This window comes from Phasianus colchicus, chromosome 2, assembly GCF_987193195.1.
Source record: "Phasianus colchicus chromosome 2, bPhaCol1.hap1.1, whole genome shotgun sequence".
In the NCBI taxonomy this organism is placed as follows: Eukaryota; Metazoa; Chordata; class Aves; order Galliformes; family Phasianidae; genus Phasianus; species Phasianus colchicus.
The window spans coordinates 43,224,760-43,248,717 of record NC_143437.1 but is presented as its reverse complement, the minus strand read 5'-3'; the positions used below and the strand labels follow the sequence as shown (position 1 = coordinate 43,248,717).

General features: G+C 37.4%; 1 long non-coding RNA gene across 1 annotated transcript in view; it reads right to left on the bottom strand.

The window, feature by feature from the left end:
• Positions 1 to 335: 335 nt before the first annotated feature.
• Positions 336 to 23,958, bottom strand: part of LOC116243079 (uncharacterized) — a 46,963-nt gene continuing 23,340 nt past the window's right edge. The window contains exons 2-4 of the long non-coding RNA XR_004169875.2: positions 1,785 to 1,886; positions 1,290 to 1,436; positions 336 to 730 (exon numbers count right to left, since the gene is read on the bottom strand). This is a non-coding gene — a long non-coding RNA (uncharacterized LOC116243079). The remainder of the gene's footprint in view (positions 731 to 1,289; positions 1,437 to 1,784; positions 1,887 to 23,958) is intronic.

Genomic DNA, 23,958 nt, shown 5'->3' with positions numbered 1-23,958 from the left:
CTTTCTGGCTATGATCTATCTGCCTGTATTTTTTTGACCCACAAGAAGTCTGAAATAGTGTTTTTAGAACTTGCCAGTATTTACCATGTCTCACACAAGTTGTAGCTGGGAGTACTGCTACCACCTCTTAAGGCTGCCTCCTCCCCCATGCATCATATCTTTTCTCTTTTTTTTTTTTTTTCCTGTTTTCCTCCAGTTTGTTACTGTTTGACAGTACTTGGGCTAGTTTCCCCCTGTCAATATTCATCTCAGTCTGAACCTTTGGAAAATTTCAGTCAAAATGATTCAGCTATTTACAAGAATACAAATGAAACACTGTATTTAAACCTGAGGAAAAAAAAAAATAAACAAGGTCTACTTTGGGTTAAAAAAAAAAAAAAAAAAAAACCACTAGAAAACTAAAACGAAACAAAACTTTTCCTATCCTGCTGAGACTGCCAAAGTCTGGGTGAGTTACAAGCCTTCAAAATGTCACAGTTCACATTTGCTCAGATAAAAACCTAGCAAGGAAAAATCTCTGAGGGTTCTGTCTGAACTGGACACGCTTCATTTTCTTGCGAAGCTTAGTACTCCCCAGACTGCACAAGCATAGAGCAGCTGGATACTGCTGCTATGGAGATCCACTTAATAGCAGCTTCTGGTGAGGGCGGGTTTGAGGCGTTGCTCTTGTAGAGGCTGAGTTTTGAGTAAATAATTTCTGGAAACCTTTCTATTCCTCTGTTTTGCAGGCCTGGAGGAGAAAAAACATCATGAACTCAAAAGAAGAGGATTCCTGTGAGACGAAGTTTTCAAGTTTGAGATGACAGGATGAAAGATAGTTACAGATAGTTAAATATAGTTCAGAAAAGTTTGGTTGTATTAGCCAGAGCAATGAAATTCCTTAGTCACATTCTGACAGATGAAGCTGATTGTCAGATTTGGCTTGTAGCAACTTCTGCTGTATCTTTTTGGCAAATAACTATATATTCAGACTGCTTACAGCAGCAAAAGATGAGCCCAACTTGTATTGGAAATGCAAAATGTTTATCCACCACCTGCTAGGAAGTCTTTTGTTACTTGAAATTTGTCTTTTGAGCTCTATGAAAAGCAAGTATGCTTTCTAAATGTATTTTCAAATAATGAAGCAGTTTTGATGCCTTAAAACACGTTTTCTCCAAAACAAATAATAGATTTTATCACTTGAATTGTCTTTTAAATGATTATAAAAAGGCTCAGGTTGGAATACCCTGAGAGAGAACAAGTTTCTCAGTTCCCAGGGCCCTTATTGACATTAGCAAACAGCTACTCACTTGCATAACCTTGCGAGCACTGTCTTCGCTGACAGGAATTAAGCTTTCATATTTCTAGCTCAGTATGGCAAAAAATGGTGATCATCAGTGGAGCATTTTCACCACAAAGTTCTTCAAAATATACTGCAAACATCCATCTGGAAGAATCTCTCATACAAAAAAAAAAAAGGTCACCAGAAGCCATTGTTTACTACAGCAAAAGTTAGGCATTCTTTTGATAGAAAAGCTTTTTTTTTTTTTTTTTTTTTTTTTTTTTATATACCAGGCTGCACTGGGAATTTTGTTTTACAGAAACCTGGAACTAGACTCTTTACACTATACGGTGTGTACAGTGTAACACATCAGTTAACAGCAAAATTGCTGGTCTGTCTTGTCTTGGACTAGAGGTGATACAGGGAGCAGGAGAACAGGACACCGTATGACCCCCAAAACTGTTGTCACTTATAATGGGAGCCCACAGAAGTACAGAATCTAAAAAATAAATTAAGAGCATACCAACAAGGATTTTCCAACACTGTCATTAAAACACTCAAAAGGGACTCATTTTTAGAGGTCTTCATCAGCTCTAGCAGAATTCTCTCTTGCATACTGGCAGTGCTATTAAAAAGAATAGATTTGTGGATTTTAGAACCAGAGAACATTGCTAGCAATTTTGTCTGACCTAAATATATAAAATCACATCCAAATAAAATACTTTTGAAATAGTACTATTAAGGTCACATAATCCAGCATTCAAAAGTCTCAAAATGGCAGTATTAAGGTTGCCTGTATGACCTTAATTCAGCCACCCTCTGTGTAGCATTATGCGACTGCACAGAATGGCCAGGGTTTCTTAAATAGGTACCTAATCAGCATCCACTTTCATCTTTACTCAGCTGATATTTCCAGGGCAGCAGTGAACACATAGCACATAAACCCAGCCCCAAAAGTACCTGTCATTTTATAGCTCATTATAGGCCTAGAGAAGAACTTCAGTGACCCCAAGCTGCAGCACTCTCAAGGGATTTAGAGACAGTATCTCAATGCAGTGACTGAAGAAATGTGAAAGGCATGGGTCAGAATGTTTAGAGCCATTTACAAAACTTGATCATCATTTGAAGTGTCTGTCCAACACTTAAAATTTCTTTTAACTTCTTGTGCCCGTAAAAAAAAAAGAAGGAAAAAAAGAAAAAAAAGACCTCCTTCTGGATACACACAAAACCATATTTGCTCTTTTCTGACCTCTGTTATCCACACACAGTGGTAATATAAATATGAGAGTTGATCTGAAAGTAACTCCCTCCTTTTTCATTGTGTTGGCCCAAGATATCAGAGGCAGTTGTCAGTGGCATGGCAGTAAAGGATGAACCTTCCCAAAAACGTTCCACTACATTTTGTTGCCACGTGACAGAATGCAGCAGAGGGGCACCTGATGTGGAAGCACAGATGAAGCAAAAATAAGCCACAAAATAAAGAGCGACTCAATGAACTCTTCTGATCAAATTATCAGATTATAACCAGGGAACTGTGTCTGAAGATAAATATCAACTTCAGTGCTTTGGTAACCATGATGGCAATGTTGAAATATTGCAGAGTTTGTGTCAGGTAGGTCCCATAAATCCTCACACAGGAACAGAAAGAACACTGCATGCAAGTTCAGCAGGATTCACTGACAGTGACAGTTTCCTAGCTTGCATCCTTACTAGTGATGTGATGTCAACACTAGAAGTTGGAATCAAAATGACAGTTTACTCCTCACTGAAAAAAAAGTTCAAGATGCAGCCCTCAATGAAAAAAGTAAGATGCACTGTCTTTTGGGAGAGATCTTTCTGGATTTCTTGAACCTGGACAAATCATCAACTTTGATCACTACATTTCAATGTTGACTAATCTCAAGGCTTTAACGTTCTGAGTCAGGCTAGAGAAGAAGACAACCTTTCTCTTGCAACATGATAATACCAGGCCCTGTACTAGTTTGAAGACCTTGGAGCACATTGCCAATCTTTGCTGGACTGTCCTACCACACTCACCAAATAATCTGGATTTAGTACCTTCTGACTCCCATCTGTTTTGGCCAATGAAAGATGGGACTGAATATGGATGGGTAACATTTTCTTAGCAACATAACGGCTGTGAAATAGCAGGTCACATTCACTGGTGCAGATTTTGATGAGCACGGTATACAGCTCTTTTTGACTGCTGGCAAAACTGAAGAGCCAATGGTGATGACTATGTTGAAAATTAGTGATTTGTAGCTGAGAATTTGCTCTATCAAATAGTGTCGTTGTGCTCTTTATTTCTGTTGTTTCCATCAAGATAAATAGGAAACATCATTTTCAGAGCAACCTAACACACCAACAAACATTTGAGGGAGGGACAGTGTGTCCATCCTCCTCTTTATCACACTAGTCAGATGTTAAGAACCCTGAGCTTCCAAGCACCTTTTCCTCAAATGCATTTGAGCATATCTCTGGTGAAGATTTCCATTCCATCAAATTAACATTTTGTGAGCAATCATAGACACCAGCAACAGGATAATAACCCAACATAAAGGCTGGAGATTTAGATATTACAGTGTTTTATCTGTTTCAACAGCACTCTACACAGACAACATAATATTTTCTGAAGTACTTTCAGATACATACTTCAGGTTGCACAAAGCAAATACTAAACAAGATAAAGGGAGTCCACATTTGGGTCTCCAGCATCCCTCAGCACTGCCTGAATCCAGGCAGAGGAGAAGGAGAACACTATAGCTCAGATAAGAGACATAAGAGAACTTACTTGTGTAAAAGCAAGACAAGAAATAAATTGGAGGGATGTGGATTTGATGGGTGGACCACTCGATGCATAAGAAATAAGGCTGCAGACAGAGAGTGGGATTAATGGATCTATGTACAGGTGGAGGCTGATAATAATCTACATCCTCCAGAGGTCTGTCTTGGGACCGGTGCTCTTTAACGTCTTTATCAATGACGGAATCGAGTGCACCCTCAGCAAGTTTGCTGACAACACCAAGCTGAGTGGTGCGGTTGACATGGTGGAAAGAAGGGATGCCATTCAGACGGACCTCAAGAGGCTAGAACGTGGGCCCGGGTGAACCTGATGAGGTTCAACATGGCAAAGTGCAGAGTTTTGCACTTGGGCCGGAGGAATCCCAGGTATCCATACAGACTTGAGAGCAGCCCTGCAGAGAAGGACTGGGGGGTCCTGATGGATGAAAAGCTTAACGTGAGCTAGCAGTGTGCACTTGCAGCTTGGAAAGCAAATGGTATCCTGTGCTCCATCAGAAGAGGAGTGGCCAGCAGAGGGAGGGAGGTGATTGTCCCCCTCTACTCTGCTCTTGTGAGGCCCCATCTGGAATACTGTGTCCAGGTCTGGAGCCCCCTGTACAAGACAGGCAGAGAGCTGTTGGAGAGGGTCCAAAGGAGAGCCACAAAGATGATCAGGGGACTGGAGCACCTCCCCTACAAAGACAAGCTGAAGAAGCTGTGCTTTTTCACCCTGGAGAAAAGAAGGCTCCGGGGTGACCTCGTTGCAGCCTTTCAGTACCTAAAAGGAGCCTACAAACAGGAGGGGAATCAACTCTTTGAAAGGGTAGATAACTGCAGGACCAGAAGGGGGGGAAATGGTTTTAAGTTGAGGGAGGGAAGATTTAGGTTGGATATCAGGGGGGAAGTTCTTTACAGAGAGTGATGAGGTGCTGGCACAGGCTGCCCAGAGAGGTTGTGGATGCCCCATCCCTGGAGGTGTTCAGGGCCAGATTGGATGGGGCCCTGGGCAGCCTTTTAAATGTGGAGGTTGGTGGCCCTGCATGTGGTGGGGGTTTGGAGATTCATGATCCTTGTGCTCCCTTCCAACCCTGGTCATTCTATGATTCTGTGAACTTCCTCTATTCTTTTTAAACAATAGATTATTGCCTATTCTTTTGATTATTCAAATATTCCTCATATAAGGTTAACATGATAGAGTTCTCCCAAGGAACATGTCTCTATTGCACAGCACCATCATGTAGAGATACCTAAGTGACCAAGTCTGCAATTTACAAATGAAAAAATATAAACAGTAAATACACACAATGAACACCAATTGATCTTCTGGATACAGGTGCTGGCAAAGCTGGCAGAGTGACTCTATCTTCCCTAAGTTTGGAAGCTGTGAAAAGGTCCCATCCTTTCACTCTGTGCAGCTCCTTGGATCTAGACAGGTTATAATAATTTGCTTAACCACAGGGAGAGCTACCACTGCTTTCACAAAGCTATAAGAGGCTTTCTTGCCCTGAAGACTGGCTTCTGGACTGCACATTCATGCAACTTAATCCTCCAGCTGCTGTGCTGAGGATGGGATCTGTGAAGACACTGTCAGACTCTGAACAGGTAATTCCTGAGGTGAGTCTGAAAACAAAATAAAGCTACAATCTGCTTCCTGATCTGCTTTTCTAGGAATATTATGTTTTACAATCAATTCTGTCCTTACACACTGACTATAAAATTAACTTATTAGCTGACTCAACTCCATTTTGTGTGAAGGATCGAGGATTGCCTCCAGCCCTTGTCCCTTTAACTCTAATTATCAAGTGTATACTAGATTAAATTCAGAATGAAGTAGCCAGGTCAGGCAATGTACTTAAAGTTTAATGGAAGTTAATGATTCATTGATCAAACTCATTTATGTCTAATTAAAGCTTTCCTGCGTTATAAAAGGGGGAAGTTTCATAATGCAACTCGCTCTCCTTCTGTGCATTGCAGATTAGCTGCAAAACTGAATGGAAAATTCACAGCATCTGTATTTCATGAGTACATGGTTTGGCAACAGCTCTGTAGATTTAAAAGTATAATTATTTTAGATGACTTCACCAAGTGGATGGGGTTTACGCAGTGCTGCCAAATACAATACCAGTATCCAGCTGCACACAGCCAAGATTGTGAACCAAGCTTGCATGCACCAGCACCACCTCAAAATAATGAAGCTCAGGAACACAATAATAACCAGACCTGCATCTGGATCTCCAGCAGTAGCCTCAATGGAACCAGGCAGCAGTGACACTGAACTCAAGACAGAGAGGCTTCCCATTGGGTGTGGATCCTTTTCACCAAGCTGCTCGTGCTTAAGAACTGGCAAAACTGCCAAGACATCTAAAGCATGGCAGAGAGAGAATTCAGTGCTCAAGCTTAAGGGAGGATGATACAGTGAGCAACCCACTGTAAAACCGAGGATTTGTTTCTTCCTCAACTGAGTGTCCCCTCTTGTTAAGCACTTTCTCAACATCATCTGACATGTAAATATGCAATCACACTACAATTCCTCTGTTGAGGAGCTATCCACTAGAACCTTACCTGTTGAATATTTGTTCAAAATGGGGTAATTAAACAGAAATACCATGGCCTACTTACATAATCATTGTTCTATTACATGGTTTAAAATGTTTTATTATCCATGTGAAGAGAAAAAAATACTGTTTTACAATCTCAGGCTACAGAAAGAGCTTTTTCTTCCCTTGTAATTTGAAAAATTTCGAAATTACATTTCTGTTCTGCATTTCTGATTGTCTTTTTCTTCTATTTTCCTTCAAGTAACATCTATGTTTATTTATGCAAGTCTAGTAGAAGCAGCTGCAAGCTTTGGTCTTTCGTACTTTCTTTGCTGTAGCTCCTCCTAACATTCTTTGCAGCCCTGGCCCACCTGGGAAACAGTAATGACCACTCTGCTAAACTACAGATGAAACAAACTGTCAGTAGTATCTCTTTTCACTCCCAGAATGAATAGCTTGCCGTATATTTTCTTCACTATTTGCAGTTTTCTTTAATAAAGCCTTAACAGTTTTAACTCATAGTTTAACAGTGGAGAGTCATTCCTATTGCATGTTGGTAAGATACAGCTTATGTTTTATGGCAAATAGAACAGACTCACTGTAAATATACTAAGATCCATTCACTTAACTTACACAGTTTGATACACCATTTCTGATCCAAAATAGTTTCTTTATCCTCAAAATTTCTTCTTTCCGAGAAGTCAGTAATCTCCCAGAAGTCTACGGAGCAGACTGTAATAATGAGGCTGCTTGTATCATTCACAGTGGAAAAGGTCATTTCCAACTTTTTTCCCCAAGGTCTGTTGAGAATGACATTACCTCATTTTTGCTACTTAGCCTACATATAATTTAACTGCAATTAAATCAAATGGTAATTGCAATTTAATTTAATTCCAATTGGATTAATTCTAAGATCTGCAAAAGACAGTCAAGTATGACCAGCATAAGGCCCCTCAGGATTTCCTAAGGTAAGCTTTGATTCCAGAATGGTCATACGTGCCCCCGGGTGGAAAAAGAGTTCACAATGATCTAGGCATTATGACTCAACTGTCCTTGTATATGCCACCACAATCAAATCATCTTGATATTTCTAGTAACCTTGAAAGACAGGTGGTGTTTATCCTAGCTGTTGTACAATTCAGAGAAAATGATGCACATTAGTAATTGTAAATCTTTATCTTGTGCATTGTTCCCAAATCCCTTTCAGTTTGCTCTGCAATTTTCACATAACTCTTTAATAAGCCTAAAAATCAGAGAGGAATCACACAGACATATGACTTAGAATGATTTAGGGTGAAACAGTCTGTAAGGATAAGACGCCAAAAAGTAAAACACAAAATGAGTTACAGCTAGCAAGGAACATAAAAAAGCTTCAAAGAAAAGTTCGGTGAATGCATCAGAAACAATTCTATCACTTCAATCTTATTTACTGAATATAAGGAAAAAAACAGATAATTTAGATGCACAGTTGTGGAAAGAGTGTGTTGTGGAAAGAGAACAAATACTACATGATATAGATAAGACTGAAATACTGACTTTTCCATTCTTTTTTTAGAATCACACAATTGACATTAAAGAGAAGCAAAGCATGGTCTAGAATAAGAAAAGAACATCTTAAAAGAATGAAGGGAAGCCAGATATTTTTAACACAACTAGACATGATGAAGTACATCTTACAGCATCTCAGGAACGATCTAAAGACATTTCTAATAATGCAGAAGACAAAGATGTCTCCAAGAAGCAAACGAGTAGCACCTGCCTAAAAATAACATTCCTATATATGTTACTCAAATTACCTCCACTTAGAAGAACTCCATCAGGTAAAAACTAAATCATTGGTTTCAAGTACTAAGAAGATAATTGGCTAATAAAAACCAGTAATAAAACAAGCATAACTCATACCAGTTTCATATGGTATATTTGTAAGAATGATTGGCATAAAGTAGAGAAGATATGACATTCATATTCTACTTAATTTTTTTTTTTTGACACACCCACATGATGTTGTCACATCAGCAAAACACAATCCAAAGAAAATGTCAGTGCATAAATACCTGATTTTAAAACATACTCAATAAAACATATTAGGAATTTTCCAAAGTCTGAAATGGAACTTCTGAGAGAACTTTTGTGAGTCCAGTGTTTGGCAGTATCTTCACTAATGACTGAAAATGAAATAGGATTATGTTTAAAGTATTTAGTACAGTATCCTTCTGAAAAGGACCAGAACAACCAAAGAAACAATAATAGGAAAATTCAGGTTGGAATGGATCTCAAGAATATAGCCCAACTTTCTGCTCAAAGAATAAAACCAGGCTGCTCAGAAAGGTTTTCAAGATCTGACTGGCTAAAGCCAGGGGTGGAGACATCATAACCTGCAGTCATAACCAGCAATGGGCAATCTATTCCACTGATGGACTGTTTTCTCTTATACCTTGTCTCAGTTTCTCTTTGTTACACTTATGTCCATTGTCTGTCATCCTCCCACCTCTGTGAAGTGTGTGGATCCTCTCTTCTTGTGTTTGGGCATAGCTACTAGCTAACCCACAGTCCCTCTCTTAACCCAGTTTAAAAGTGTTGCCATTCCCATCTCTGCTCCCCTCTATCCAATACTGCACTTCAGCCCCCACCCCTTACACAAAAATACAGTAAAAAAGCTAAGTGTTTAAATCCAAGAAGAAGTAGCCAAATGGGAAAATAAAAATTGGGAAATAACTAGCAAGGCATCAGTACTTCTAATACTGAAAGGCTTATGCACGTCCCATTTGAAAGACATTAATTTTCTCTGGTTGTTCCTTGTGAAACCTCAGATGGACTCAACTCTGAGTCCAGTTCTGGAAAACCAAATAGTAAGAGACATGGAGATAGATTGGAGAGAACCCAGTGGAAATGTGATTCAGAAATATGGAGATACATCTGCTAGGAAAGATAAACAAACTGGTTTGTCTGGAGAGAGAGGAAGAGAGAGTTGCCTGTGATGATAAATAGAAATACGTTTACAAAAAAAAAAAAAAGAAAGTATAACAGATAGTATGAAAGAATCTAACTACAAAACTAATCAGGTGATAAATCAGGCTGCAAAGTGAAGCAGTGGAACCTACATCACTGCAGCCTTTTAACCAAAGGTAGAAAAATGTGTCTCAGAGTCAGCTTAGGTACAGTCAGCCTGGTGTTAGGGCACACAGAAGGAGGAGATGGTATCTTAGTTCTTCCTGTTCAAAACCCAAAAATTTCATAATAAATCTGATCGATATCTGAGGTAAGACTAGTATTTTAATAAAACCTAAGCAAGATGTCATTAAAGGCAGACAAAGAAAAGTTGGCCAAAAAACACCTTGTATGATGCTTACAAAATGTAAGCTGTGTGTATGCTCATTCCTGGAGTATTTCCACTCAAACTGTGCATCTTCTGATCATGGACTGAGATCCCAAATCCTTCAAGAACACAGACTTTTTCTGGTTCTGAAATTACTGTACATGGGGTAAATGCCCCAACTAAAGACAAACTGGAGACTGAATAAATCACCAAACAGCAAAGTCCATACAGGAAGAGAAGAAGGAATAGAGGAACATTTGGAGCTAGAAAACTCTTGACTCCAATAGCAGCTCTACCTAGTGTAGAAACTAAGAACTATGAGATGCATTTCTAATAGCAGAACAACAGGGGGAAATAAATATTCTGTAGTATGGATTGCCTTTGGATTGCTGAGTCAAGCCAAGAAGCTACTTTTTTAATTAAGATTTAGAGCATAACGTAAAGGTTTTGTAAAGGGAAAAAAAAAAAAAGGAAAAAAGAAAGCACAGCATTGAAAGGAAAAGACTTCCCCATCCTCTTTCAACACACTTTTGTCAAAACTGGCTGAAAACATCCACCAAATTATACAGTCAGAAAAATAGCCAAACCCCATAACGTGATTTTCCAGGAAAAAAAGACTGGGTTTACCCAACTATCACACTTCCCTGGCAGCTTACTTCTTGAGAGACTGGAGTAAATAAAAATATGCACCTCGATCACCAGTAAGGAAAGCAAACAAACGCATGCAATGGTTATCAATCCAGCTCTCAGCCTGGATCATGTAGAACTTGGCAGAGCTGAGAGCCAAGAGCCACTCACACTCTCAGGAAAGCACTGTTGCTCTTAGTGAACAACCTAGTAGCTCTTGCCAACCAGACTAACCCTTTTTAAGCACAGCCATGCTTGTATACACATTTATTGTATTCCTTCTTGGACTTTCCTACAGAGCTCCAGATCCTTACAGTTGTCAGACAAAGAAATTGTTTTTATCACTAGGCTGTAGCATCAGTGTTCAAATCCTATAAGCAGTACTATTACACCTTTTTTAAAATATACCTTCTTGACAAATTTAGTGAGAAACAAGATTTTTTTTAAAAAATAGATTTTTATTTTGAAAGGCTACCATCATCAATAGGAGACCATTAGCAAATCCTAATATTTCTGAAGTATTTTTTGAGAAACATGATAGGTCTCAAGCAAAGGTGTTGCCAAAATGAATAATCGCCCATGGATTATGATCTCAAGCCCATTACTGGCTACACAGATGAAAAAGATACTGCACATATAATAATCACTTGAGGTCATCACTTATTACATTGTAAAACTGAAGATCATATTAACTTAAGATTAAAGACTACAAAATTATACACATTTATTAAAGCATGAGTTTGCCCTTTGCCTGTTGTGACTACAGCTACATAAATAAAGGATAAAACATCCAATATTACCTCTCACAAAGGTTCTAGAGATAACAATATTCTTTGAGCAACAGATAGAGAAAGATGAGAAAGGCGGACACTTCCACTTAAGATCATAGATGATTAAACAAAAAAAACACGCAGGTAAACACTAATCTATTAATTCATGCCTTGGACTCTTTCTAGCTCACTTTACATAAACATTCCTTGAATTTTTACTATGGGAAAGGAAGAATAAATGTTCTCGTGCAAATTTCCAGCAAGATAAAAATCACAAAGATTGTTCAGAGCTGTCTTTATTTGAGCCATGTATCTGACATGTATAGAAATGTTGTAGTATTACAGACAAATAAAAAATTCTTTCAAAAGGACTGCATTGTGATGGACTATCACAAAGCTGCAGGTGTGGGAAGATACTGTGTGGTATATTAAGATGGAAAGCATATGGAGAGAAAACATTTCATGGAAATTGCCAGAAAATACTAAGAAAACTATTAGTGACATTGAAAAGTAGGATTTAAATTGAGAGGCCACATATTAATTCAGAACATATTTCACTCCTCTGTAACACAATAGAGAGAAAACATCCTTTCCTCTTATAGTACCACCCACCCAAGGAATCACATTCAGTCTTGCTAGATAAATGTTATTGAACAATGTCAAATTTTTCTTAGCTTTTCTTAACTTTTGTTCAATTCATATTTTCTGCATAAGTCTGAAGAATTTTTTTAACCTTCAAGCCTAACTACGAGCAGTCTTGAAATTACCACTACATCTACAGAGAGTGTACCCCAACTATTTCCAACTGGAGATCAGATTGCGGTAAAATCTCCTAAAGTACGCTAAATTTGGAAAGTGAGCAAAGGAAAATCATTCTCACAAGTCCTTTCTATTTCCAGAGAAAATCTAGAGTCAAAGGGAAAGAAGGAAAACAGAACTGCTGTGAGAATGTGAAACAATCTGCAAGTAGGCATCAAAAGCTGATGGGAGAAATTGAGAAGAGACATTAGTCCCGACAAAGAAAAGACTTATTTTGTAACTAATACTGGGTAAAATTATAAACAGCAGCAACTAGAGTGAAAAAAACCATTCTACTACTCTGTTAACATATCTAGTTTTTGACCTATAGGAGGTTCTTGAAAGATACACCTACATACACAACTATTCAGTGAAGAGTTGTCCACTGTCATTTATATCATCTTACATGCTGCGGAAATACTAGTCTGTTAAGAAAGACTACACACAATAGCATGAATAGATTTACCTCCATATATTTCTCCTTAAATAAGCCTATACAGTGCTCCACCGTCCTGAGCTCCAGTACCTACATTAGCTTATGCAGGACAGTCAGCTTAGATGTGTTGGGCTAACTCCATCCTTCCACTGCATCCAAGAAAACCTCCCTCACAGTAGCAGGAAGCTGGGCTAGAGTAACAAGTTAAAACAAGAACATGGCACTCAGAGGGAAGAGGAAGAAAAGCTTGAGGTACATCAGCAAACAGAAACCAGAATATAGCTTCCTATATATCCAAAAATCAAGTTTTAGAAAACAGTGTCACTGATTGTTTGAGTGGAGACAGAACTTCACCTCCAGCATGGAAGGTTCATGAGGTGACCATGTTTCTTTTCCACTAGGAAAGGTGAATTGGTGTTACTAATTCTGAAATTATAACTGAAACATTATTGTCATTCTCTTCAGACCTGAAGCAGTAATTTTCCACATCAAAACATCTTAATTGATGACACATTACTGAAAAAGAAAAAAGATGAAAGAGCATGGCTTGCTTTAAAGAAAGAAACATTTTAATAAGCTTTTAATAATAATTAGTCAAAAGTACTTTTAAACAGCTGTCATAAAAGATCTGTATCTGTGTATTCCCTGGGTAACTATGGGTTTTTCTGTTGTTACTGTTATTAAAGAAATAGAAAAAAAAATTCTTTTACTGCAAGTAGCAAATTTTAGCTAACATACAATTCCTAACTTCCAATCCCCAAATTTCTTTTTTAATCATATCACTAAATAAATAACCCAACCCTATTCAGAATTATAACAGAGCTCAGTATTACTGTGAGTTATAATCACAAACTGTTCTGGTTATTTAATGCCCTTTGACTGTTGGTATAACCCAGAAAAACTGATGGCTTTCATGTTAACTGAGAAACCTCGATTAACATAGCAAGGATGAGGTCAAAATGGTAAAAGGATAAGATCAGAAAAAAGTAAAAACAGTAGGTGTTTTCTTTTATTGTCTATCCATCCACATCAATTCATGAGTCAGTGGCTACATGGCATATACTGAGAATCATTGCGGCCTAACTACTATTCTGAAAGGACAGGACCTGCAATCCTTCTAGGTCTCATAGCATTAGCTAGAAAAAAAAAACAAACTATAAAATGTGAAGCTTTTATTTTATGCGCTCAAACAGTAATCCAAAATTCAATGTTAAAGAATTATAATAAAATTACTTCCAGATTACAATGTTTCACTGAATAATCAAAAACAGAACTACAAAAACAACAAAAGTATCACAAAAATATGCAGCCATTTACCCTTCTGAATTATCATCTGCAGAAAATAGGTGGTAGAGCTCCCATAATAGGAAAGATTGGACGGATCTCTTTTAAAGGTGCAAAAGAGAATGACAACAGCTTTCTTTGTTTTTACAGTTCTATCTCAATTCCTCAAGCTTTGCAGTGTCCCTCCAGGCCCCTATCAGCAAATGTTGTTGAAATTAGTCCATTTAAAAGATAGGTTGAGCCATTTTTGCACTGACTTATATAAAGCCATTTTTCTGTTTTATTAGTCACATTAGCATTCTATTGCCCTTTAAATGTCACAAGTTCAAGAGTACAGCTGTACATATCCTGGAAATATTCCCATTTGATGTAATAAAACAGAAAGGTACAATTCCCTGGGACAGATAAGGTGACAAAAAAGAGGGAAATGAACAGGGCATAATGGCACAGAGTAAAACAACAGGTAGTAAAGCAAGATTATTTGCAAATCAAGGAGAAGCAGGAGCGTTACTGGCAGAAGAGATTGAGAAAGACTTGTTTGTATTGTTTCTGATCAAAACAGCTGATGAACCTGCCACTCCCTCTAGTTCACAGAAAGAAAGAAAAATGACACCAAACTCATTTAAGATGTATTCCCTTAACCTGTTAGGTGCCTTTTCAAAACACGTTGTGCATTCTGACTACTTTCATTTATTAGCAGTGATTTATTTCAAAGCAGAAACTTGCAAAATTCTCCAGCTGCACGTTATCTAACCTAAAATATTGCAGGGTTATCAACAACAACATGAGAACTACAAACTGGTGAGAAAGAATATGTGGAGAATAATTGAAGTCAGAGGAATCTGATTCTCCATATTCTTTGGCAAAAGGCAACAGAGGGGATAAGAAAAATATTTTTTTTTTTAAAAAAAAAAGAACAAAAATGTGGAATCATGCTAACCAGAATATACAAGACACTGAAAAATAATCCAGTGAAACAAAAGTGCTTCTCCTCAAACTGTGAGCTTCTTGTTTTGGAACTCCACTATATATTATTGGAGCTGCCTTACAACTCCCAAAATGAAAGCTCTCTTCACAGCAGATAGCAGCACATAGCAGTTCAGTGCTTAGAGCAGAACATAGTGCACACAGTTTAAAAGTATCATCCGAACCACCAAGTTCAGTTGCTTACAATGGAAAGCATTGTACAGTTTTCCCCACCTGCCATGTTACCACATTACCACACATGTGACACCCACCACACAAGAACAGACTGCCCCCTCACCTCATGTCCCATGGCCTAGCCATGCACATACGTAGAAAAGTGCACCTCTCCAAGAAATTGGAGGGAAAAAGAGCACAGTAGGAGGGGAGAGCTGCTGCAGTTATAACCCCTCCTCCTCCAGAGCAACGTGCATGGTATCAGCTGCCAGGTTCAGAAAAACAAATACAGTGTTGACAGTTTGAAGGTCCAGTAACAGCTCTGGCATCACAGAGAGACCAACAAAGCAGGGACAGAAGCCTAGGACCATTGCTGCTGAAGGGCAGCTAATGCCAGCTGCTCTCGTAGAGGGGACAGTGGTGCACAAGACAAAATTAATGCTTCCCAAGCAGAAAGCAATTGATTAAAAAAAAAAAGGCTACAGATGGCCATATACAAATACTGAAGCCAAAATAGCAGACCCAAGGAGGATCAGTAAAAGATTGCCCTCAGTGACAGGGTGTTCTTTGACCCAGTAGGAGTTCACATCATCATGCCTAATTCTGGTGCTGGGAGCAAGAGCCTCAGCTCTGTAGTTGGGCAGTGCAAGTGAGCAGAACATCTGGAAGCTATTGTATATCATCTATCACAGTAAATGACAAAGTAGTTTAAGTCTGAGAAAGACAACTTCCAATCATATCTTCTGACGTAGGCTTTCCTGATCCAATCCTGAAAAAAGACATAGACGCTGCTCTTTTGTGTACGTTTTCTTCACATTAGTAAGAAACATTAGTTATGTAAGTTTCAGCTCCAACTCAGTAAAAGAATAGATGAAAGTAGGAAGCAACGTCAGTATTTTCATACGCAGAACCTTTTGGAAAGTTAGTTTCCTTTTCTTGAAGCTGTGATGCTTTTCTTTTGCAATCTGTCAGGTCTGCAAGTAAAGTACTAGAAACTGGAATACAGCAACTGCTAAACCCTCTCATGAGATGCAGTACAGCAATTCTGGTCAAAGCTGACCATGCTTTTGGAACTGACAGCCCACACAATTCATGCTCTGTGGTAGACAAAGATCACTGCCTTTTTGAGCATTTATTCAGAGCAAGGAACTGCATTCACATCCCACACCTTTCATTCACATTGCTTCAGCTGCTGCATGCTAGAGTATCTTCTGCAAGTTCTACTGACATTTCTTCCCTCCTTCCATTGTTATAGATTCTGAGGAGAGTAATTTAGGCAGAAATACATTCAAGTATTTTTCTATATAAATCCCACATCATATGATGTTAAATCAACATGCAAGGCAATGGCTGTCATCTTGTTTCAGAAGACAGTTATTCCATTTATCCAATCTTGCATTCTCACAGAAATAAGACTAAGAACTTCACGCAGACTTTTTTCTTCAAAAATCTTTATATAATTTATATTAAACATATTTCTTTATCTTGCATTAGAGATCATATTAAGCTCATCCATAATAAAAGTACCCCCAGAAAAGCTAACAATATAGGCATACTTTATTTTTCCAGATTTTCTTAGATATAGTTTCAAAAAGTTGTGTCATGGATGTTTTAGCTAAGTCTCATTTTTTCTTTCATTGATCTGTCCTAACGAAGAAAAACCTCCAAACTGTGGAAGTTCAGTATTTTCATTTCACTACAGTAACACAAACATGCCTACCAAATCAGGGTAGACATGTATCTAGTCCAGAGTTTTTCCTCAAATGGCTATGAAGGAGTCTATAATCAGTAAAAACAGATGTTCTTAAAGCATTTCTCAACAATCCAGCAATTAGAAAAGAGGGAAGTATAAAAGAATACTCCCTCTCAAGATAGGAAAACAACAAAAAAATGCAGCTCTCAATTTGAGCACTGGCACAAACGTAAACTCCCTGGTTACTTTGTCTGCTTGACTTCTTTCAGAAATTCAGTCAAGGACTGCATTTTATATTCTATGCAAAGTGGATATGTACCACTATTTTGCTCCTATATGTAGGGAAAATAAGATTGTTCTTAGTCATCCTTTTGTAATACTTTTTCTGATCTGTTCCTTGAAAAACATCTGAGAGATCTCTAGAAGTCTATGCTAATAAAGTACCCAACTCTCAAAGAAAAAAAAAAAAAAAACCAGTCCACTTCATCTTACATGTGTTTTTTGTATTTTGTAGTTTCTGAAGAATTTGGAGAGTTTTAGTTGCCCTTAGTCATTGATACAGTGTGAGAGCAAGATACTGCACTAGAAGTAACAATCTGCCATATTGTGGCACCACAACTGGAGCAGGTTGCTGTAAGAGAAAGACTGCATTTTCATTGCTTCTCATTTACCCTACAACAACCATATTTAGTCCATCTGTTCACTGCATGCACTCCCACCCCTCCCCAGAAAACAAACAAACCAAAAAATTAAGAGCTTACATACAACCATGGTAGTCTATTAAATGAGAGAGGAGGAAAAAAAGCAGAAAAGCTGTTATTACATCTATTACATTCTCCAGCTGACCATGATGCTAAACAGAAATGTCACAGCAGAAATTTGCTTTTCCTGTAGCTAAGCAGTGAAGATACTTGTGCATCATAATCCAGAGCTGAAGACACAATTTTCCTAGAATGGGATATGTTGCTGATCTGAATCTCTCTTCTGGGATAAGGAACAATTCTGTTAATAAAAGTCAGCTCTAGAGTGGACCTTGTGACAGCATTGTGGTAGAGTTGGAAATGAGGTAAAATGCAGCAGAAAAATTCTCTTCTATTAAAAAACAGGCACTACTCTGGTTCTTCTTTGTTCGTGAAGAGAGCAAACAAAAGCTGATACATCCCCAAAGAAGGCAAGTGCTGTCATCACTGACCATAGAGCGTGATTTGTGCATGCCCATTGCAACAGTTTCTTATGCTGCTTTCTGGCAGCAGAAAGAACATTCATCATTGTCTGATGGCTTCAGTGGAATCAGCCAAAGCTTCTCCCATGCCCCCGTTTTACACAGAGTTGCAGCCTCAGGAGCTGTCTCTGATTGGTACAGAAATATATGGGATGTAACTGGATCCTGTATGCAACCCTGTTCTTGAATAGGTCTACTGTCAGATGCAATCATATGCTTTTTATGCCAAACATAGCAAACTGGCCCACTAAAACAGACTTTTTGCTTTACCAACACCACTCTGAGAGACTGCTGCTTCTTTGATAATGAAGGCCTGCACCTCTGGTAATCTGTGCTCCTCAGCCCTATCGCCTACCAAGACCTGATCTCCTCAATTTCACCGATTTGATATTACAGTACAGCAGAGTCGGATAACAGACCTCCATGTTCCCCACCATTACCCTGAAAAAATAATTAAATTAAAAAATAATTCCCATACCTAAGCAAGAGTAGTAAAACAGAGTGAGCAACACAAGATCAGTTGACTTCACATACAGCAATTCTCCCCAGTTGTATGGCTGTAGCTGCCACTACTGTGTTGCCAATACGCAACACAGACCCATCCTACAGCAGATCTTTAGTTAACTGTCAAGGTTTAGGGCATTAAATGGAGAAAACTTGCATCTTCCCCAAGCATAAGGGAAAGAAGAATAAAATCTTAAAGAATGCATGTTTTTGTTTCTCTCTTTCCCCGATATTTCTATGTGATTATCTCATTGTTGAGAACACTTAGTAGATTTCTCTAAGAGAAGACATAATTTAATGTCTGATGCCCTGGACACACATACATAGGAATTCCTTTAAAGCCATGTGTGAAAGAATACAGATGGTTAAAACAAAAAACAAGAAGCAATACACTTTAATACTGAAAATTGCTCTGTACCTTTTATTTACATATGCTTTTTTCTTTTCTTATAAATTTTACTAAACATGGTATTTGCTAAGATTCATATTTTGTATATATGTGAGGCCAAGTATGACATCAGACAAAAACAAAGTTTTTGTTTTTATAGGAATCATTCATTTTCATTACTGCCTTACAGAGCGCAAAGATAATGAAGAAAGGTACCTGAGAACAGGACATGAAGCAGCTTTTATCTTTTGAATATTTAGTACCTCTAATTAAAAAGATTTCGCACCCATATATGAAGAAAGATCTCTATAAAGTTAATAGCAAAAAAAAGTATTTGTGTTTCACTGACAGCATCAGAATGTTTGAGATTTAGATCAGATGTAACTACTGGACTCTTCTTTAATACCACAAAATAAATCCATACATTTGTAAAATCTACGCTTCATAAAATCAGAACAAATCAAAATGATCCCTTGTTGCTGTTCATCAACTTTTTCCAATCCCATACTTCTTCCTTCATTTACCATTTCACAGAAATGCTTTTTTTTTATTTCTTCCTAGGAAGCTAAATCTTGAGAGCCAAAAATAATTCAGATTTTATTTTATTTATTTTAAGTAACTGAGATTTTGGGCAGAGTAGCCATGGATATAAACACATCTGAAACTCACAACCAGTCTATTCTTCTGATATTAAAACCATATTTTTGAAGTCTTTCACATGACCATATTATGAATCCAAAATTTTGTTATACAGATGTACACTGGAAGTAGCAGGAGGATGCTGAATGAGAGTTCCCATACAAGAATTCCACAAGTTGTACACTGTACAACACAGTTGCTATTCTTACACAAAAAGCAGAGTACTTATTTTAATATCATTAAAATGGACTCTAACAATAAAGGCAGAAACTCCTGGTCCTCGTTATACCTTATTATTCATTCACCTGACATTGAAATATACTTTCATGAATACTGGTGCTAAGTTTATTCAGAGGAATACGTTCATTCATAGTCACATAAACATCCTTTTCTTTCCACTCCTATTTCAGACTGTGATCATTTCAGAAACCTCAAGGCAAACAGAAACACAACCAGCCCCAGCTCCAAATAAATCCCAGGTTTTAAGTATCAGTAGCTTCTTCCAAAGAACCTGATCAGCAGAAATCATATGTAAACACACTGAATTTGGTGAATATAATGTTTGGGATACAATACTCCATTCAAGTACTGTCGCATGATAGTTAAAAAACAGAGCTCCTCACCCATTTCTTTCAATATGACATTGAATGGGATTAACTCCTAAACCTGTGCTTATACTGCATTGAACCTCATATAAAAAGTTGTAGTAATTTACTTTTGTACAAAAGAAAAATAAAACACTCATAAAACACCTCAGCTGGGGAGATACAAAGAAATAAGGTCTTGAACATCATAACAACCAGCAGTGAAAACTGGTGCAGATTGCTCAGATATAGAAAAGACTAAAATACACAGTAATACACAGAGCGTAGTACCATAAATATAATAAAGGATCAGAACGTTCAAAGGCAATCTTCTCCACAAGCAATTGTCTCCCTTGGGTAAAGATAAGATTAAAAAAAAAGAAAACAAAAATTCAACTCATGACACAAATCACGGTGCTTGATGAACTCAGATGTTCTGATGAATGCCATTATACAAGAACATAACTAAATCAGAGCCAAATCATCAGCTGAAGGTCTGACCAAAAAACACAAGAATATACTTTGAATCGCTATCATGTGAGTATGAGCCACCAGTGTGACAGACCTTTTCATTTGTATTGATTACAGCATTGTTTGGGATTCACTCATAATGAAAAGCATTTTATCTTGTAAATGGGGTGGCAGAATTAACTCTCAGTAGTCAGCCATTAACATAAAGCTGAGACAGAAGTAGAACACTCAGTTCGTGTGAAAATACACTGGTGTTTCCATTACTTTTCATTGTTCGGGATGGAAAAAAGAATTCTGACCGAAGGCAACATCCCTGCTTGCTGGACAGCCTACTCAAAGCAAATAAATCAAGAATTTTCACTCCAAAAGCATCATCGAATCTTGCATTCTGAGCCACTAAGAAGATTTTCAATGAGACATTTAATCATAAGACAAGTATCTTGTTTTCTCCCACAGAACAGCATTTCTGATTGGACAGTTTCTCATAATTGTATGTATAGTCATATGAAAGATTTCTCCCTATTTGTCTCTGAAGGAAAAAAAAAAAAAAAATCAAAGCTTTCTTTTACATCACAGTCTCTTACTTTAAAAATTCTACCATCATGATAATTGCTATATGGAAAAAAAAAAAAAAAACAACTTGACCAGTGCTACAGTTAGACCAGCTGCAATCACTGAAGAAACTTTTTGTAGATACAGCATTAACTTATATCTGATTTCAGATTTTGATCACTTGAAGGAAAGCTTAATATTTTATCAAGCTAAAGTGCACTCAATTTCTCATATTTTAAAAGATCTTATTTTGATTAGACTGTAATTCTGCAGAAAGTCCCTAAATCTAAGAAAGGAAAAAGAAGTATACAGATGAAAGGTGTTAAGAAACCAAGCATTTCAAGAGCAAGTTCAAAGTCTAAACAAATATCAAGGAAAAAAAACATACTCCTGAAGTATCTTCACGAGATTCACCCTAACTTTAGAGAACATGCCAAGTCTTCAGAAAAGATGCATGATATCATGAAATACTGCTCTCATTGTTTAATAAAGATGATATCATATGAAGCTGATGCCAAAGGGGGTAATTTGCAAAGATTTGATACAGTAGAGATCTGGATCACCAGCTCATAAGCTGAATCTCATGAATACTCCTGACTGCACAGCTCTCCATTTTGTGGAAAAACTGGTCAAAACACATATTACAGGAATTGTGTGGAGCCTCTGCATCATCCACTTGATGCTGATCTAAAAACTTTCAACAAATAGACACTATAGAATCATAAAACTCCTCCCTCCAAAGAGAAAGCACAACTTCTTGAGGTAGATGATGAGATTAAGGAATAACCTCTGGAAAAATGTTACTGTTCCTGGCCTTTCCTGCAGGTCCAACCGTCTTAATGGATTCACAGGCTATGGCAAATTGACTCTAAGCAGTCCCAGATTTCTTCACAATTGCAAGGGGGCACATCCTTCTCTGATTTACTGAAGAATTGCCCAAACGTAGCAATAAAAAAAGAAAAATAAATTTAAAAATAGACAGAACAAAAGGAAGTATTTCACGAAATTGATAACCAAAATAACTAAGTGATTCAGAAATATGTGGGTGGTTGAGAAATAAGCAGCTATAAAGCATATAAGGAGGGGAATAGTATAAGTCTGAGGGAGAGACAGAAGCATATTCAGTGGAAAGGAGAAATAGAACACTGAATTTTCCATTTTTATTTTGCTTGTGGTGATCTTGTATTGTCCTGTTTGTTTGTTTTTTTTTTTAATATCTGGAAATACAGAAGTGAACTTTAGTAAGAAGTTAGTAAATGGAATTTTGTCTGTCTATATGAACAACTAAGCTCAAATTCATAACTGCATCCAAAAAAAAAAAAAAGAAGTTTTATTAATTTTTATATTTGATAGTGAGCTACAGCTCCTTACTGTTCTCTGTAATAGACTTCTGAGAAGAAAGAAATCTGTCCAAAAACCTCTCACAGTCAGTCCAGTAATCCTACCTCCTTTATACAAAATTTATTTTTACAATCCCCATACAACATTCAAGCCAAATACTGTCCATCTAGCACTCTAAAGGAGGACTACAGTGCATTTCTATAGCAAAAAGTACTGCCCAAGATGAAAAACTGGGGGGAATCCTTCGAGAAAAAAAAAAAAAAAGAATAACGGTTTTGAAAGTTAGGTCTCAGGCATTTAATTCAAGTTAATGCTACAGTTTCAACAGTGCTAATTACTCTAAAGAAGAAATAAGAAGAAATAAGATGTGTGTACATGTTGCAGAGGCAGTTTAATTATTAAACCTCTCTAGTTAAATTGCCTCATCAGATGCTCCTTTTCTTGTGTGGCTATAGTTATATACATCCCTTTAAAGGCACACTGAGCAAGACAGAATCATCCTCCATCCACTTAAAAAAAAACACCTTTAAAATCCTAGATTTGTTGACAAAATATCCACATTCACTTCAGTATTCATATGCTTTCTTGCAACAGTAAAATATTTTTGAGCTCTGGCAGGGTTTTTCTTTTTTCTTTTTATTTTTTAATACAGAGCCAATTGCTAGTAAGAGTTCAACAGTCAAGCTTTCCATTTCCAAGGAAGGATCATAAACTATTTCAAAACGGAGTAAGTAGAGAAACAGAGCAGATCAAGGGCTAGGTTTCTCATAGGGTACTGTATAGCTTGAAGGAAGTTTCAGCTAACCTTGGCTGAAGAGACTGTTTAGAAGATTAAAATCTAACTTGGCAAATCAACAGTGTTAACTGAAAGCCACCAGCTGGCAACATGAAAGACAATGTTCAGTGTTGTACCTGTCAGAAGTATACCTTTTGCTAAATCATTAAATTCTTCTGCTAGTAATAATGCCATGCAATTCCATAGATCTAATACATATATATATCAGTAAGAATGGTCTACGCAAGTACCTAACAATTTGACAAGCATGACTATAGCAATTGCTGAATCAGGAGCTTCCTGAAGGTGTTGAATAGCTACATGGCCTCTTTTTTACTTCTTTACTCATGCTAAAGCTGTGAACAAAAGCAAAACTGACAAAACTTTTTATCTGCCAACAGAAGACCTTCTGAACTTTCCCTTCTCATTATACCATATGACAGCTGTGTGGTACTAAATGATTTACCTGCACCTGGTAACCACACCTGACCCTATGACTGAAAAACAGATTGCTCATTATGGTATCTTTATAAGATTTATTGTTCCAGGAAAACAGACCTGAACATCCCACAGCAATGACAACTTGCAGCTGTGATTACCAGTTACATACAGGGTAGTGTCTGCAAAGATTAAGCTCGAAATCAGAGACCTCTTCTAGGAACCAAATGGCAATAGAACTTCCTAATTTTTTCCAGTTCTCTTTTGGAAGAAAACCATTATAATTGGAACAAGTATTAAGCCATAAATGCAGATTATTTAGAGCATCTCATATGCAAGTCCAATTCTGTTAGAAAGTCACATGTAGTAAATTAAGTATCTACCTTTGCTGAACCAATGGC